Source organism: Mercenaria mercenaria, chromosome 4 (genome assembly GCF_021730395.1).
Source record: "Mercenaria mercenaria strain notata chromosome 4, MADL_Memer_1, whole genome shotgun sequence".
In the NCBI taxonomy this organism is placed as follows: domain Eukaryota; kingdom Metazoa; phylum Mollusca; class Bivalvia; order Venerida; family Veneridae; genus Mercenaria; species Mercenaria mercenaria.
In genome coordinates this window covers 54,469,391-54,487,353 of record NC_069364.1, presented here as the reverse complement: position 1 = coordinate 54,487,353, position 17,963 = coordinate 54,469,391, and the positions used below count along the sequence as shown (strand labels likewise).

The window sequence follows — 17,963 nt, the reverse complement described above, 5'->3', positions numbered from 1 at the left end:
GACATCTTATATGTAATATCATTCAAATTCATTGTAAAGATAAAACTAGCAAATAAATGGAAACAAAGTGGGCCAAGATGGCCCTAGGTCGCTCACCTGAGAAACACACCATAACAGTGTAAACATGTTTGACCTAGTGATTTCATGGAAACAAATATTCTGACCAATTTTTATTAAGATTGGACCAAAAATGTGGTCTCTTAAGTGTAAACAAGTATTTTCTTCAATTTGACCTAGTGACCTAGTTTTTGAGTCAAAATGACCTACATTTAAACTTGACCTAGATTTGACCAAGGCAATCATTCTGACTAAATTTCATCAACCTCAATTGAAAAATACAGCCTCTATCGCATACAGAATGTTTTGTTTGATTTGTCCTCGCGACCTAGATTTTGACTCCAGATAATCTATATTCAAACTTGACCTTAATTTCATCATGGCTATCATTCTGACCAAATTTCATGAAGATCAGTTAAAAAATACAGGCTCTATTGCATACACAAGGTTCTTACTTGTAAAAAAGAAAGCCAGCGTTACAAAGTGTCGTCGGATCTGGATGTTGCTTCCGCCATCTGGCGAACGATTTCAGCCTTTGATCATATTCTATATACTCTGGATGTCTTAGGGGCCTCGGCGGTCTTCTTTGCAAATTGTGCCTATCAGAGTTAAACTGAACAAAGTTTTCTCATTGAGTCTTGTGATGTTTTAAGTGTCTTGAGTAACCACCAAAACCAGCTCCAACGTTCACTTGGTGTATTGCCGTTCGTCGTGTGTTCAACCATAATAGATCTGCCATTGGAGAAAACTATTTCATTTGTGTTTGATTCCTTTTCGTTCGCTCACTTGGGTCGGGATTGATATATTCTCCTGTGGTACCAAAGGTTTTGAATAGGATGTACCTGTCAGTGGATAGCAAGTTACTTCTTTCGGCATGTTTATTTGAGTAACTGGTTGAATATTACTAATCGACCTTTGCTCAGCTCGTCGACGAATATCTTGATTGTAGTTTTTCTTTTAGTTACCCTCAACGCGTTTGTTAAATATGATTGAAGTTCTAGCTTTGAACGGTGACAATGACTATTCTTATTGTTCGATATTTTGTTTTTCACTGACCAGTCGCCCTTTGTTTCAGCACTCATTATTTGTTTAGTATTTTCACCAATTTTGTTTCGTTTTTTCTTTTGTTTTCTTTGCTTGTGTGGTTTGTCTCTAGCATCTATCCTTTGTTCCTGAGAAAGTCTTACTATTGCATTTTTATTGGCAATTGCTGTCTTTGCTGCTGTCATATCTTCTGCCATACTAAAAGTAACAAATAACAATGCGATGTAAAATGTTTCAATACGTGCCCTTCTTGGCACATGGAACGGTTGAATTGTACTCCATTTCGTGTTATAAAACATGTTTTAAATCACATGTATCTTGATTTTCTAAACATCACAACGCATTCAATTTTAAACAATAAAGTATCCGTAACTTATTCGTTACAGCAATTGGATAAATGAATGGAACTTTATCATTATAAGACATTTGTATTATTTCTCTGATGTATCACCAAGTCAAAGTTCTTCGAAAGCAAATAAAAACAGTAAGTAAACAGAAATATGAAACTGTCTAAATATATAATTTAGAGGTACTTCAGTTTATTATTAACTATTCATTATATAATTATTGTACTTCCAAATATGCATTGCATTATTATACCACAATACGCATTATTTGGTAGGTATGCTATTACCAGGCATTATGAAAATCATACGCAGGTACTTTTATTGTTTCGGTCTAATACATGCTTTTATTATTTTCAGGAATTCAGTAAGAACGCAAACGCTGCAGGCAAGTATATTTCTTCATCGATATATATATTTAATTTAAATTTGTGTAAAAGGAGCATGTAAATAAATTGTCAATGAACATAATTTTCACATCAGACATACAACAGGTCTTCGATATGTCGTTAAGCCCGAAACTGCAGATATGTAGTAAGGTCACAGCCCTTGGATCAATTATAGGGTTTTTTATGTAAGCGCATGCTTACTCTCCCCGCCTTATAAGCCAGTCACACTTTGAAGGTGCCACATTTCCCGTTATAAACATTAATTACATTAATGTTTTGTTAAATCCTATTTTTGATATTTCTTCGACATTTGTAAAAGGTTTGAATATTACTGAGTATACTATAATGATGGATTGAATCTGCTCTTTTTATTACTTACCTTTAAGGCTCTAACTATAACAGTGCATGTGCAATATTAAAAGTAGTGTTTTCTAGCCATGTTAGTACGCATAACGTTATTTGGAAAGGTGTTTCATCTGTTTTTAAGATAGAAATTTAAAATTCAAAGCATTGTGGACCTTTAAGTCCGGTCCATAACTCTATAAATCAAGGGTTTTAAAAACATTTTGCACAAATGTCTCCATAATGATATCAAAATAATTTAACGTAACTATTCGTGACGACGTACAACACTCTGGATCAAGGTTACCGGGACCACTGATAACTTTTTCTTGTTTTGGTTGGTACATGTAATTACTTTCTACATTGCATGTATTTTATACATTTGTTCTCACTAATTTCGAAATAGAATCATATTTAAAGTAATATGATGTATATTGTTAAAACATTAAAATACAATTAACAATTGTAGATTTCCAGAATGCAAACTCAGGAATAAGTTATGTCATTGTATTTATATCTTTCTTAATATTGCATGGATAGGTAGCATTACTGTGATTTTAACACATATCATGCTGGGCACGATTTATTCTGCCTTTGCGACCAGTGCAGATCAAGATCAGCCTGCACATCAATTTTACGACTTTGAGATCTACATAGTAGAAAACTTTCTAATCGCGAAAAAGTTATGAAAGTTGCGATTTTCCCATAGACTCCCACTATGAAAAAATGCGCGGGGTTCAAATTTTCAGATCAGTTTAGCAAAAAATCCAGCACACGATCCTATCTTTTTTATTTGCTGAATTTTATAAGTATATTCTGAAGTTTAGAAAATTCGGAGTTTAATCAAATTCTACGTTGTAGAAAAAAATCTCGATCCAAACGTGCAGAACTACTTTAACTAGTGTGTAGTTTGTGCCTTTAATTACTTTTCCCCTTTAACATGATAAAGTATTTCGTTACAGTTTCTTTTCTAATTTCTAACCTCTTTAAAAAATGTAATTTTTATGAAAACTTTACCAATAGATTTCCAGACATTTTCAAAATCATCTATTAAATATATTGAAGTGTTTATGGTAGATTATACATAAAGACTTATGTGGTATGTTGCACTGGCTTATTGCTTTGTGAAAATCTCCCTAGGCGGGAGGGGTTATCAACTCACTAACAATTTACTAAAACATTGTGTAATGCAAAACTTGATTGGTTGAGGAACAGACAATTAATATAGACTGAATGTTCCAAACATCATAGATATATTATTTCTAACACTTAAAAACTTTAAAATTTCGTATCTGATTACCAAGCTCGAAAATCATTACTTAATTCAGTCATTATAAAACTTATTTTTGTCTATATAAGATAAAGTGTATCTTGACCTTCTGTAGCCCTGTCACACCAATTCTCGAGTGATTGTTTACTTCAGTTTTGAATGTTTTGAGTCACGTTCAATGCTACAATCACAGGTAAACAAGATGATGTACAAGTTAGTGCACATGTAATATATTATTCAGATATCATTGATATGTAGACGTCTCTTTTTAAAGAAAAACTCTTTTGTCAGATATTTCAACATAATTTATACACTGCATATAATGGAATTAACATAAATAGAATAAGCTTCTATCAAATTAATTGAATAAACTTTATGTAAATGATATAAACGCTATACTAACTAGTTTATATTATCTGACACCAAGATTTATTATACGTGCCTTTTATATATTATATTATCTCAGTATTGCATTAAAAATGACAATTACCTAAGTAATGTTACTTAAGCCCTTTTTATAGCCTGACGTAAATTACGATTTAGAGCGGAAACTAAGAATTATTTTTATCTACAGGACGAAAATAGATATAAAAATCCCAGTAACTATAACCGTAATATCTATTTATAGACGTACAGTGTATTTAACAAAACTTTATATGGGTGTAATGGTATATAATTACGTTTGTTTATATTCCTTTAATTTATTAAAACAAAAAAGACGTTGTGTTCTTCATTCTAGCATAAAACTGCTGTTACTGTTACTTTTCGGAGGTATTTTAACAGGAGAGAAAACGTGTGTTAAACGTATTACGGCCCCAAAACGGATAATTCAAAAGGAAAGGACGTCACATGACGTCACAGTGAAAAAACAACGTAGACTTTACCGCGCATTTTATGGAAAGTTAATGACGTTGAGGGACAATATATTCATTTATTTGGTTTTTACTCGTTTTATGCTAAAATAGCGTTAGCGCATGTTCTACATGGCCTTGGAAATGTTTGTGATAGTTTGTAGAAAGTGAGATATCAGCAAGAAGTATTTTTGAATAGTTACGTAAATATAACTTGAATTGACTTACTTTTTATGAATATTGAAAGGCTGTATTGCAATATTCATTATTAAAACATAAAGAAATATGTTTGAAATGTTCAGGAGTTTCCGGTGTAAGGCGACCCTCGTGCTGTTAATGACGTCTCACGAACTACGTTCATCAACCGTGCATTAATCTTTAATTTCTAAATAAAATCGGATAAAAGTCAAATACCTTCACAGTTCCTCTTTGATTCTTCCAGTATATTTCTCGATTCACGAGAAAGACTTAACGATGCGCAGCGAATAATAACAATAAGTCTTAACTGAAATGTCGTTTATTTCGCGTTCTTTAAAATACGCCATTGTTAAAACAACGTTACAAAACAGTCTTTAGTTTTATTTTATGTATCTGTTCAATATGGCATGTGACATCCCACTCTCGGCGGAGCACATAAGCAAACCCTAAAGTCAGATATTCCCATCTGTAAAAGAGTCTTATATTTTATCCTACCACTACCCATTTATCAGGCCAATATCTGCATTTGGGTTTATTCAGTCAATAGAGGTTTGTATGGTTAATACGACTGATGGGATACTTTTTGGCAGTGTAAACTGGGTGAAGATTTCGAAGCTCAAACATTGTATCGTTTTATGAAAACAGCCACGGTAAAAAAGGCAAATATTATTTTACTCTATCCTAGTTTACCTCAAGACGGAATTGTTCGGTGACGGGTTTTAAGGTCTGAGCGAATCGACATTGACTTAGTGTATTGTGGCGTTTTCATATGTCTAATTAGAAATTTAGACATATAACCAGTTTTAAGCAGTTTTTTATTGAAATTTAGCAGCTTCGTAAGGTTGTTGGTCATTCAAATTGTCCAATTAGTGGTAAAATTATAAATTGTTGTATTAAAAGAGGTTATCATCAGACTATTTTAATGCATGTTTGATGTTCAGAACTTTTACAGTTGGATACTTTCAAGCAGAAAATGAGCAAAACTCAATGATTAGCAGTTCTAAAAAATCACTTTATCTTCCTAACTATTTCGTGAGACCCATAATGCTGTTCCCTTGCTGTTTTGCTTTCTGCAAAGATATTGAACACAAGCTACTATGATGGCGTGTTTTCTTTGTATATACTTTTTACAGAAGCTTTTTGTGGCATATTTCGTGACTTGTGTCACTATTATTATATAGGGGTCAAATAACTTTGGAACATGATGGGCTTAACAGTAATGGTTGTGTGCAGATAAACGGTTTAAACTTCCCAATGGTGCTTTGTCACAGACCTTTCCATGGCGAAAACCCGCGGATTTCGTTTATAAGAATCGATATTTTCTTCGTATGTGTATTTTTGAATCAATGTCAACAATTCCATACATACGCTGCTTTAGGAATTGGTTTTGTGGAGGTTGCGTTCTTGAAACGTTGTCATTCCTACTGAGTCGTTGTCCTTGCTTTGTTTTATTCATACTTTACATTTATTACGAACTGTGTGAGAGTGTGGGTCATGGAAGTTGTATATTGTTTTGGTAAGATTATAAAAAGTTTTTCTTATAGTGCTAGCACATAACATTTTGTTACTGATACAAAAGTGTAACCTTTCTTTAAATGAAAGCGTTTGATAGATATTTGTTTCATTATTCACTGTCTGGCTTGCATATATGCATAGTGCACTGTTGTACTATTGTACTGGATATGCGTTGCTGTAGAAAATATGAATATTTCTTATGACATTTGCTTAAAGCAAGACAGTGTCATAACGTAATGTGCTATAAATATTTCACAAACCTGGGAAACTATGTTGATGTTTCCAGTATTTCTTCTCATGTAAGAAATATTCAGTATTTCCTGACATTATTTATGAGCTGACTGAGAGACTTACAATAAATCATCTTATATCAGACGTTAGCATCTTTGATTCAGTTTTACAGTTATATTCTGGATGGATCTTCAATGTTTGAATGTATTATATGGATGAAGTGTTTATCGCCAGGACAGATGAAACTTTATTGAATCATATTCATAGAAATTCGTTTAATTCAATGTTTTAATCGCTAAAACAGAAAAAAGTGAAAAGCAACAGATGACCCAGTACGACAAAAATGAAATTATTGCATGTTCGCATTGGTTGAATCTTTTCATGGACGGTTGTGGCAATGCACGCTACCGTCCACAACCTCTAGCCCCGGGATGAGCAGAACTCAGCTTATGCACATTTTGAATACTTTGTCTCTGTTCTTTCAAGTGAGCACTTCTCCAGGTCCGAAGTATACGATCCTCTAATTATATCTTAACTTGAAAAGTAAGGAAACATGGATATTTTAAATTTTTCCACTAATTTCATTTTGTTGTATCTGTAGAAGTCTGTGTAGTGTATATGTTGACTTTCTAATGTAAACTTATATGATATATGTCACCTGGCTGATGTTTCAATGACAAACGCATTTCCTCTCATGTAATTTATTACTCATTACACATAACATAAATTTTAACGCGTTTGGGAGAAAATAACAATCGAAAGGAAACAAGAAAATGATAAGCAACATTTTAGAGACATTTCATGCTAAACCAAATAAAAAATAAACATAAACATAAAACGAAATCAAAGAAAATTTATTAGAAGCTTTTGTACATCAATCATATAACGACGGAGTCTCCTTGTAGGAGTGAGCACAATGTCCCTACGCTTAAGGCACATGTTTTATTCAACCGAAAAATAATGCTGACAAGTTGAAATATCATGTTTATGCTGAGCGTCAAGCAATTAGAAACTACTTGTACTATTGTTATGTCTGTGCTATGATCTTGCGAGGCCAGCGCTCTTTCAAAGAACTACCCCTAGCTTATTTTAGTGCTATAGCATCTAAGTATGTTTAATACCTCTTTAGGCGTATGTTTGAAATATACAATTTAGTCGATTTTACTTTCTAAGGTCTAGAAGTTCTTCAGTAATGAGAGTGTACTGTCTGTAAAGAAGACATAAGTCTAATACTTGTTTTTCCCCTGTTGTCGATTGAGCTATTTTCGTTCAATGCAGTGTAGTGATGATTTTGAGTTATTGGAAACCTGGTCCTGTCAAATTGTTTATCACTATTTCATCACAAACAAAAATGACATGTTTTAGTCATTTATATTTCAATGTTTATAATATTAGAGACACAAGAATAGGTTTGCGCAATTTAATACTTGCCTGATTACCAAATTACATTTTATTAGAGTTTAGTCAAGTCTGATATCTTCTTGATGATAATTTGTGTTCTAGTTCAAAGGATTAATTTAAACCATTTTCAATTTTACTTTGTAAAGATGTCGTACAATATTGCCTTGCAGGTCGATAACAGGATTTATTGACTTGGGAAAAGTGAAACACTTTGTGTTGTCACATGAAGCTTTTCGAATAAATTAACAATAAGATTGTCAATATTTTATTACAGTGAGATGTGTAGTAAATATTTATAAACACAAAGTTTTAAAGAAAAGAAAATAAGCACCTGGACCAGTGGGCCGATAAGTCACCTACAAGAAACATAATAATGTACATGATAAAGTATATACAATTTGCGCATAGTTATAGCTGCAATAATATGTCTTCTGTTGGGATAACTAATAGACATATTATTCCCTTAATTTTACAAGGTACTTAAAGGGGAAACAAATATCAAATGTAATGTTACAAAATAAATATATGTATGATTATATATCAATAGCGGACAGTATATGAACTATCAGTAATATTCACCAATGTTTAATTTTAGGAATGTAAAAAATCTTCATATTCTAGTAGCCTTAGATTAAAAATATTGACATTCATTTTACAAGAATGAAAGTTTCTGTATGTTAGATAAACTAGTGTATAAATCACATCAGATGACAGTTTCGGACACATTAGCTCTCAAGTCCTTATGGTAGAAAGTGTGTTTCATCTACAATGATTGTGCTGTGAAAACTGTTCCTTGATGCTAAGCATAAGTAAGCATAAATAAATGTTAACAAAGCATTTTACCTACACAATCTATTACTGAATTTAGAAAATAAACATCTTGGACATCCTTGGCAATCAATTCGGTAAAGTGTATAAAATGAAAACTGTTAATAATAACTATTTTGATACAAAGCGCAACAACATGAAATATAAAAAGTTAAATTAGTGGAGCAATGAGTATTCCGTTAATGTAAACAGTTTGACATGTTGCACACTTACAAACAGTTTGACATGTTGCACACTTACAAAAAAGCATTATTGTTCGAAAGACGACATACGGAAAATAAAGTTTTTAGAAACAAACTAACAAAGATAATTCCAGCTTTGTATAAACGAGAAAATATATATAAACATGCACTATATTCAGTACCCGATACGTCATGAAACAAAAGTAAATAACTTGTAAGAATAAAAGAAATGAACTAAACTAAAAGAAGTTTTACAATGTATGGTCATTCATAGTTTTATATACAATTGACTGACCAAACTGAAAACACTTGAGCAATTATATCACCGACGATATTCAGTGTTGTACTATTTTCAATAAATGTAGGCAGCTAAACATGTTAAATCTATCTTTTGCAACTCTCTTCACTTCCTTATTGCTTCTGTACACAATTCAGTTGATATCTGTAGTCAATCATGCCCCTAAAACGCATGTGGATAACTGCAGTTAACAAGCATGTACACAGTATTTATCATGTATTAGTTAGCTCATGCATTTTGCATGTATTTTTCTCAATTTCCGTACCATTTTTCTGTGACTCTTAGGACTTTTATATAGAACTTCATTTGTTCTAAGAAATAGAACAGAATCATTTAGGTAGTTATACTTTGAAAATATCAGGAAACTTTTCTAACATGTCAATGTTTTTCTTTTTGCTAATTTCATCTAATGAAATATCCATATCTTTCCTTCGGGTTGAAGTTTTTTTCATACGCAGCTTTCCGCGTGTCGATGCCGGGCGCCAGTTCCACAGACTAACATCAGCTGTAAGGTATTGTTCTTTCTGTTGCTTTTTTATATCTACTCGAAAAACTGAAAAATATATATCTAACATTATTAAATGTGCCTTACTTACACTTTAAGCAAATAGAACAGAACCCAAGAAAACAACGAAGTATCTATGTACACTTTCGAAAGAAATTTCTTTAATCATCATTAATAACAAACTTGTTTCGTTCACTGTAATGCTAGAAATGATATGAAGTGGACTGGAATTTCACAAAAAATAAGATATAAAAAAGTTTAACAGAAAGTTCTCCATAGTGTCTATAGGTGCTGTGTTATGATTATTTAGAGCTTAGTAATCATCGGACTTATGTTGGAAGAATGTCGAGTACACAATTATACTGGTTAACAGGGCGATGTTTTACCGTAAAAAGATTCTGAACATATTCTCAGGTAACCCCTCAACTTCCTGGGCTTTTGAAAGAATTTGTCATTGGCAGCCTGATGTTGATATGTGGCATTAGGTGAACCTCGCTCATATACATGAAGATTGCAACACCTTTAGATAAAGGGATCATTTATTTATAACCTTGACGGTCATATATAATGTATTTGTTCCATTAACACATGTTACATTCTAAGAAGTATTATTAGAATGTGTTAAATATTTAAATAACTTTCAGATTTGAAACTGAAATCCTTAGTTACTAAAACTACCGCTTTTTTAAAATTATATTTGTCACGATCTTTGATACACGTAGTACCTCATGGAACACAGGTTCGTTCACCACTATATAAATTTATCAGTTTCCTTTACATATCAAACATACTGTTCTATCAGCACAGATGTTTAAAGTATCTTACATGTATTTTTTCTCAGGTTTGTCATCGTAGATCTTGAATACTGCGCTTGTTTTCCTGCAACATGTCTGTGTTTTAGGGTGGTAAACACCAAATCCACAGCATCTATAGCCTTCATTACGTCCACAAAACAAGTGTCCATTACATGTCAATATGTCAGCCTTGCCTCTGATATGGAATTAGAAATGTACCATATTTAGCTTTGGATCACCATAATTAATACTTCGATATAACATTGACGCAGCTTTAAGACTCGCGACTCGTGAACCTATAGGATTTTATAACATCAAGATATAGATAAAATATCAAAAACTATGCGTTTGGTGAAGCAAACATGATTGTATAGTTTGATACATAAGTATAAAGGTCTAAATATTGAATTGCGCATATATTACCTGCATGTTCGACGAGATCTTCTGCTCGGTTTCTCTTCTTGAATAGATATGGATTCTATTTGCTCTAAGAGACTGCCCTGTGTAGTTGATAGGTGATTAGGCGCAGACGTGGTTGTCCTTTCAAACACATTACCATTGATACACTCTTCTATCACTGGGTCGTACAACTGTAAATTTAGTCCGCACAGCAAGCGCAAATGTTTACCTGTAAGTACAAGTTGACCAGCTTTGTGACCGTTGCAGTAGGGATGCATAATTTTCATCTATCAACGTGTCGCATTGTATATGGGGTATTGGTGAATAATGCTCAGTTCAATAGCATGGTACTAATGTACTAATGACATTAAAAGGTACATTAAATTACATTTTAATATAGTTAGCAAAGATGACAAGAACCGTTACAGCATTAAAAGAGAAGTAAAACATTGTCTTCTGTTCTTTGTACAAAAGCAGTCCGATGTAGATATAGATTTATACCATGGGATTCCTTCGAAAACTGCAACGTTTACATATTTGTTATTTTGGTTGACTTTAAGTATTTCCACTTAAACATCATTGCTAATTTTATGTCTGGTAATACCATAAGCGTGACACGTTATTTGTAATTGTTGGAGACCTGTAAGTAAGACAAAGCATTAGAAGCAAATAAACTAATGGGTGTGTTAGTCTTCAAAAGTAAACAAACATATTGTCGAGTCACAGTCGAAATATTTCGGTGAAATACCACTATCTTAATGTACCGTATTTAAATGACATGTTTACAGTCCTTGGGATAGGTAGACATTTGTAACGCAGTAGGTTTTTCATAGTAAACTTGTTATAAAGTAACGGTAGAAATTGGATATCTCGCATGATCTCATGTTTGTTTTTTTGTTCAACGGTTTGATTCTTCACAAACAAATACGATCTTGCCCTAAAAAAAAGAACAAAATTTAGATGAACAAAAATTGCCTAAGTCAAACAATAGGTTGGAGAAATAACAAATATGTTTCAAAATGCGTAATGGAAATAGATAATAAACATAGAAAAATATACTTAGTGCAGAAAAATTCAAACACGCATAAAACTTATATTTAAACTTGAAGCATTACATAAATATAAGTATGATAAACGTTTAACTCAATATACTTTACATTGGCCTTAAGGAAAACTATCTTATTACATTCGAATGTAAACGTTCATTATTAATCTTTAGTCCGCTGGCGGCAATTATTCTACCAATGCGACCAGTGCAGACCAAGATCAGTCTGTAAGGCTGATCATAGTCTGCACAGTTCGTTATTCTGTCAGTACATTTCCAGTGAACATCCCTTCGAATGATAAATGGTATTGTCCAAACTGAATGATGGAAATGTTCATTATAGAATCTAGCAAGGTAAGCCAATTTCTTGTACCTGAATTTAGATCCGTTCTTATCTTTTACTGGCAAAAATCCGTCTACTAATCTCGTATAATTAAGGATGTTGTGTACTTTGTCAGCAGGGCGGATTCAAATCAATTGAAACGTGGAAATTTATTGTATTTTGTATAATTTTAGTTTTAGATGCTACTATTTCAAGTTCGTTTATATCTGGTGCATAAACCACATTTTTATTTAGATTTGAAGTACATGACCCTTCACAGGTTTTTTTTATATTGAAAGAAAAAGGAAAAACATCTAATTTTTCATTGTATGTCCGTAGACGTCTGCATATTTGATAAATGTACCGGTATGCGCGTTGGCTTTTTCATATAAGCTTAAAATGTATATGTCGCCGGTCTGTGCCTCAATGAAAACGCATATTCTATCATGTTTAGGCAACGGCCTTTATATTTTAAAAGATTTTACTCTCAGAATTCAGGTTTGATTTAAATTTCCTTGTAATCTTTGTAATCTAAAACATTTCTCCAAAAAGGTATATCTAAGCCTGACTTGACTGGGGATGTTTTTTGCCAGCTTTGTCATAGAAATTATCCAATTGTTTAGTGGTATAAAAATAACATTTTGTATTAAAGAGGTTATCGTCAGACTATTTTCGATAGGAGTTCAGAGCTTTTTCAGTTGGGTGCTCTACTTTCCTCTTTGTTATATAAGACAGAAAATTGAAGAAAAAAAAACAACAAAAAAAAACACAATGAAATGCAGTTCTAAAAGATCACCTGATATTTTTCTTAATACCTATTGGACCCATAATGATGTTTGTCTTGTTGTTTGCATGCGTGTAATATGGCGGTCGAGAAAATTTGAAGAGAAAAATGTTAATGGATGTCAAATAAATATTTGTGGTTATAATGTTCCACATAGATTTTAAAGACGATATAGTGCAATAGCTATTCATAATTGAGACATAGATCGATAGTTTGTAAGTATGTAATTGGAAAAAAGAGGAAAAAAGAAGTAATCCCGCCATCTACTGAAAAGACTGTGGTGAAAAAAACAAAAAAGATGATATCCAGTCAGCCCTCGGCCTCACAAACATTTAGTAAAAATGTGAATCACAGTCAATGATGAACAGTCCCAGTTTAAATATCAGGTTATGGGTTCTCTTTTATAGTTTTACACCAACCTTTCACGAATCGCCAATGTTAGGTCAACTAAACGGCCAGACTGGTGTCCTACAAAATATTTTGTATCGCCATGATAATACAGACACAAATCTAGGATAGTAGTCTGTAGACGCAATAATGCTACGTCTGAATAGCATGGATCAGAAGATCAACGAGTTTAAATTAGCTATCGGTTTAGCAGTGAACAATATGATACGCTGTCGTATCGTACAAACATAAATAAATATAACATTAAAAACTGCGGCAAAACTTTGAGTAAATAGCGGATAAATATGCAAAGCTTAAATTAGCCAATGATTCACTAGAGGAGGATATGATTGAAGTTAACAGTTGATCAATGGGTTTAAACATGCTATTTGTTTTGTATTTCAGAAGGAAATGAGCGAAATCCCACTCCATACCAGAATTCTGAGAACTCGTAGGAATGTGGTAACCGACCGAGTTTCTGATCCCACATAATATGTCATAAATAATGCACCCGCTCAAACATCCATTCACGTGGGTGAGAATTGCATTTTAAAGGTATATGACTTTTGTTAAAAATGCTAAAATGCTCAGACTATGAATCGAAATTTGCTATCGACGTAGCTCGCATGGTCACTGCATTCTCGTCAGGCAAGATACGTCTGATAGTTTTCAGATTTAAAGACACAGCGTCCAGATCAATTCCCACAAGACGTTACGGAAAGGCAACGTATCCTCGTTTCAGAATGATAAACGCGATATCAACGGGGAAAAGAGCAGTTAATAACTACAGGGATATCTATCTCACTAGTATATTTGCAAAGCTATTTTCAATTTTGTCAATTAGGTGCTATGTCAGTTAATGGCGATTTAAATGTGAGGTGCGGAAAAGGGTGTCATTAATAACGTTAATAACTACAGGGATATTTATCTCACTAGTATATTTGCAAAACTATTTTCAATTTTGTCAGATAGCAGGCTACGCAAGTGTAAAATAGTGACTAATTAGTAGATGTTATTTTTCTTTTCAAAAAGGAAGAAGCACAGTATAACGTATTTTTGTGTTAAATTCTATTATAAACAAAATAACAAATTGTGACAAAGAATCGCTATTCTTAGCCTTTGTTGATTTTGGAAAAGCATTTGATGTTGCGTATTAAATTGGATTCTTGTTTAAGGTATTAGACCCCTAATAGTAAGGTTTAAAAATTGTATTTGCTAGGTATGTTCTTAAAGTTGACTGTTTTTCATTGTGTAGCAAATTTTTAAAAATTTTACCGTTACGTTTTTAATATTTTTTTTATAATTTATGGTAGCTCCTGAAGTTCAAGTAGAGACAAATTGCAAAGTGATGGCCACTGTCCAAAATGTTTGCCGGCAATTCATTTTACCATTATGTTGATAAAAGAAACACCGAGCTATTGGTAAACAATAATAAAACACTAAATAAAACTGTCAATATCATTTTTCTAGGGTGTCTCAAGTAAACAGATTTAATGAGACAGAAGTCCTGCGGGACTGTTTTAAATTTTGCTCACTTCATTCAAAAATAATCTTAGGGTAGAAGTAAAACCTTCCTAAAATTCTTCCACAATATTTAATCTAAAGAGTAAAGGTAAAATAGAGAACTTATACCGCATGTAACTCCCCCTTCTGTTTCAGAGGTAAATTTACTTTGAACAGCAAGAAATTGCTTATCAAAAGAAAACTCCTCTTTTGTACGATAAATTAATAATAAGTCTTGAAACTTAAAAACTTACGAGAAGGGGGCAAAAATTGGTTCAAATGGGGCTTGAACCTACGCCCCTGAAAAGTTTCTTCAAAGTAGGTTTATTATAGGAATTGAGTAGAATTTACTCTTCAAAAAAGAGGTACTGTATGACGTGTGTAGCTTCATCAAAAATAGTTATTATGTTAAAAGTTATGTATGTAAACGTGAAATCATATGTCCGTGTCAACGGCCCCTTACAGACAATTTTGAAACACACATGGGAGAACCATTTTCTCACTTATCAGACAGAAAAATCTCTATTTTTAGAAATGCTGGAAAATCTTATCTCACATGGGTTATCCTACACTCCGCGTGCGAACTACTTTCTTATTCTTACATTTTAAGTCAAGGGAGGTAGATATATGTAAAATCACGAGATCGCTTACATAGAGTTGCTTCCCTTGGCGAGTACAAAATAACGCTAGTGTCAAAAATTGTAAACAATGCATGATTTTTCGGTCGGGGACACTGTTCAAGTTGGATCAAATGACGAGAAAGGTAAAATAACGGACATCGTTCACCCACTAGGAACTTACTGCATGTATAAAGTGCCATTATTCAATGATGGACAAATTATCATGGTGGCAAAACATGAACTGGTGAAGGGTTTACCAGACTATTTATTTAACTTTGATAAACTTACAAACAAGAGTACTGCTACAGATACAGTGTCAAGAAATGAAGTCTACACAAAATCTTTTAGTTCCACAGTTCAGAGATATGAAACAGATGTATCTGAAGATTCGATCTTGGATAATATCGACTCTACAGAGCTGAACAACCTGTTCTCCTTTGTTGACAACTCAACCTTGCAATCCTTTGATCATGCTCCTTATGTTGCAGAAAAGTTGTGTGAAATGTCTGCATTTAGCAATTAGTCTCCCACTGAATCTAAGCCTATTTCGCCATTACCTGCACAGGTTAGTTTAAATGATTAACCAAGTGAATTATTAATAACTGGCCTTGTACCAGTCTTGATTTGAGCAAGCTCGCTTTCTAAACAACAAGTATCATTGGTCCACTGCCACATCTTAACACACTTGGCTTTGAAGTCCATTTAAACAAATGCTTCACAGCAATAGAGCCTAAAAACGACAAAAATATGTTTAGATGTATCAGCAAAAATGTATTAAAGACCCTGTTTCAAGTATAAAAGTTAAAAATTTGCTACTATCTCTGTTCCTACTATAATTAATAAACGAACCCGAGGCCTCGGAATACCGTTCCGATGCTCTACCGATTGAGTTTCCCGGCCACCTACAGATTTTTCCCGTTTTAATATTCAAGTCCTATACCGTGACATATTGTTGTCCATGTTAATGGCCAGTCGGACTCGGTTCTTGTTTCCAGTCGGACCGTAACATAGCATGTCAGAAAAAAAAACAATGTTATATTTCACCAGGACTATCTTGTTTCCACTTGCTAAATGCTCATGTCAAAACAGCGATTGGTAGATACTGTGTTCAAAATCTGTAATTTATCATATTTTTACTTTTTTAGGCCAATCGCTTTCTCAGACCTGTTGAAATTGACCAGTAACTCTTAGAAAATGAAAACTCATCAACTAGAAGAAAAACATTAAGTCATTAAAAACTTCTTGAAAATTACCTCGCACTCCAGAATGAGCTTCGTCCAATTCACCAGATACCTGCATCAGAATTGGATGTACATATCTCTCAGTTTTTATCGGTGTTCGCCAAAAGAATGGACAGGAGTATGAACCTGTAACATTAAGAAGTATGTTTAGTAGCTTTGAAAGATATTTAAAGAGACACAATTATGGCATAAGTCTTATCACATGCTATGGGTTTTCGAAGACCCGTGAAGTCCTAAAATGTAAACAAAAAGACTCAAAAAGCAAGGTCGTGGTAATAAACCACATGCTGCTGATGAAATCACTGACGAAGAAATTGATCTTTTGTATGACGCTCATCAATTAGGGCCTGCATCACCGTCATCATTGATAAACACTCTATGGTTTAACAATACCATGCATTTTGGAACGAGGGCTGGTGCTGCTGAGCACAGAAACTTATGCTGGGGAGATTTGAAGCTGCACTATGACGATGACTTGAAATGTGAATATATTGAGTATCATGAACGCCAAACCAAGACGCGCACTGGCGAAGATATTGGCAGTGTCAGGGCATCAAATCCAAGAATGTATGCTACCGGAGATGAAAACAGGTGCCCTGTAATGATTTACAAGAAATATGCCATTAAACGATCTTACGGAATGCAAAATGATGACAGCCCCTTTTATCTAGCTACAGTAACAAATAGTGAGCTACCAGCTGAGCATGAAAGGTGGTTCATTTCACAGCCCATTGGATTAAACAAAATAAACAATCTTATGACAAAAATGACTGAAAAAGCCAACTTACCTAGTTGTAACAACAAACGTCTGACAAACACCAGTGTCAGAAAGCATTTGTGCCAGAAACTTTTGAACAATAATATTCCACATGGTCAAGCAGCCCATGTAACTGGTCACAAAAATCCACATTCTTTAAACAACTACAGGAAGATCACCAACAGGCATCAGCAAAATATGTCCAGAATCTTGTCTTCAACTGTCCAAGACTTGAAAGAAAATGTCCAGCCACAGCATAGTAACAGTTTAAATCAGCCACAGGATCTTCACCATTCAGCACCAACAAGAAGCTCCCAAGTACACATATCCCAGACACAACATCAAGAAACATCCTCCTTCAACATTGACACCAACCGTGCACTGAGTTCCATTTTTGGAAATTCGATTACGGAGGCGCATTCAATATTACTCTGCATATTGACCAACCAAAGAGGCAACGCATTGACCAGTGACAGTTTTCAGCGTCGTTTATGTTGTTTTCACTGAATTCAGCTGTCTGGTACTGTATAATATGCCGTGTAGTCTAAAAATAGCTCTAAACTAATCAATTCCATATTTGACTCCCAAGAGCATAATTCACTGTTAACAGTTGTTGTTACATTTCTTAACGAGTTTTTCTTCTCCATTGTTATATG

The 17,963-nt window shown here is 33.5% G+C and overlaps 1 protein-coding gene and 1 long non-coding RNA gene across 3 annotated transcripts in view; one reads left to right on the top strand and one right to left on the bottom strand.

The window, feature by feature from the left end:
• Window positions 1-17,963, bottom strand: part of LOC128556382 (uncharacterized) — a 60,132-nt gene that overhangs the window by 21,553 nt on the left and 20,616 nt on the right. The window lies entirely within an intron of this gene.
• LOC128556384 (uncharacterized) lies at window positions 11,667-14,289 on the top strand. Its single transcript, XR_008370608.1, has 2 exons — window positions 11,667-12,047; window positions 13,592-14,289. It is a non-coding gene; the product is annotated as an uncharacterized LOC128556384 (long non-coding RNA).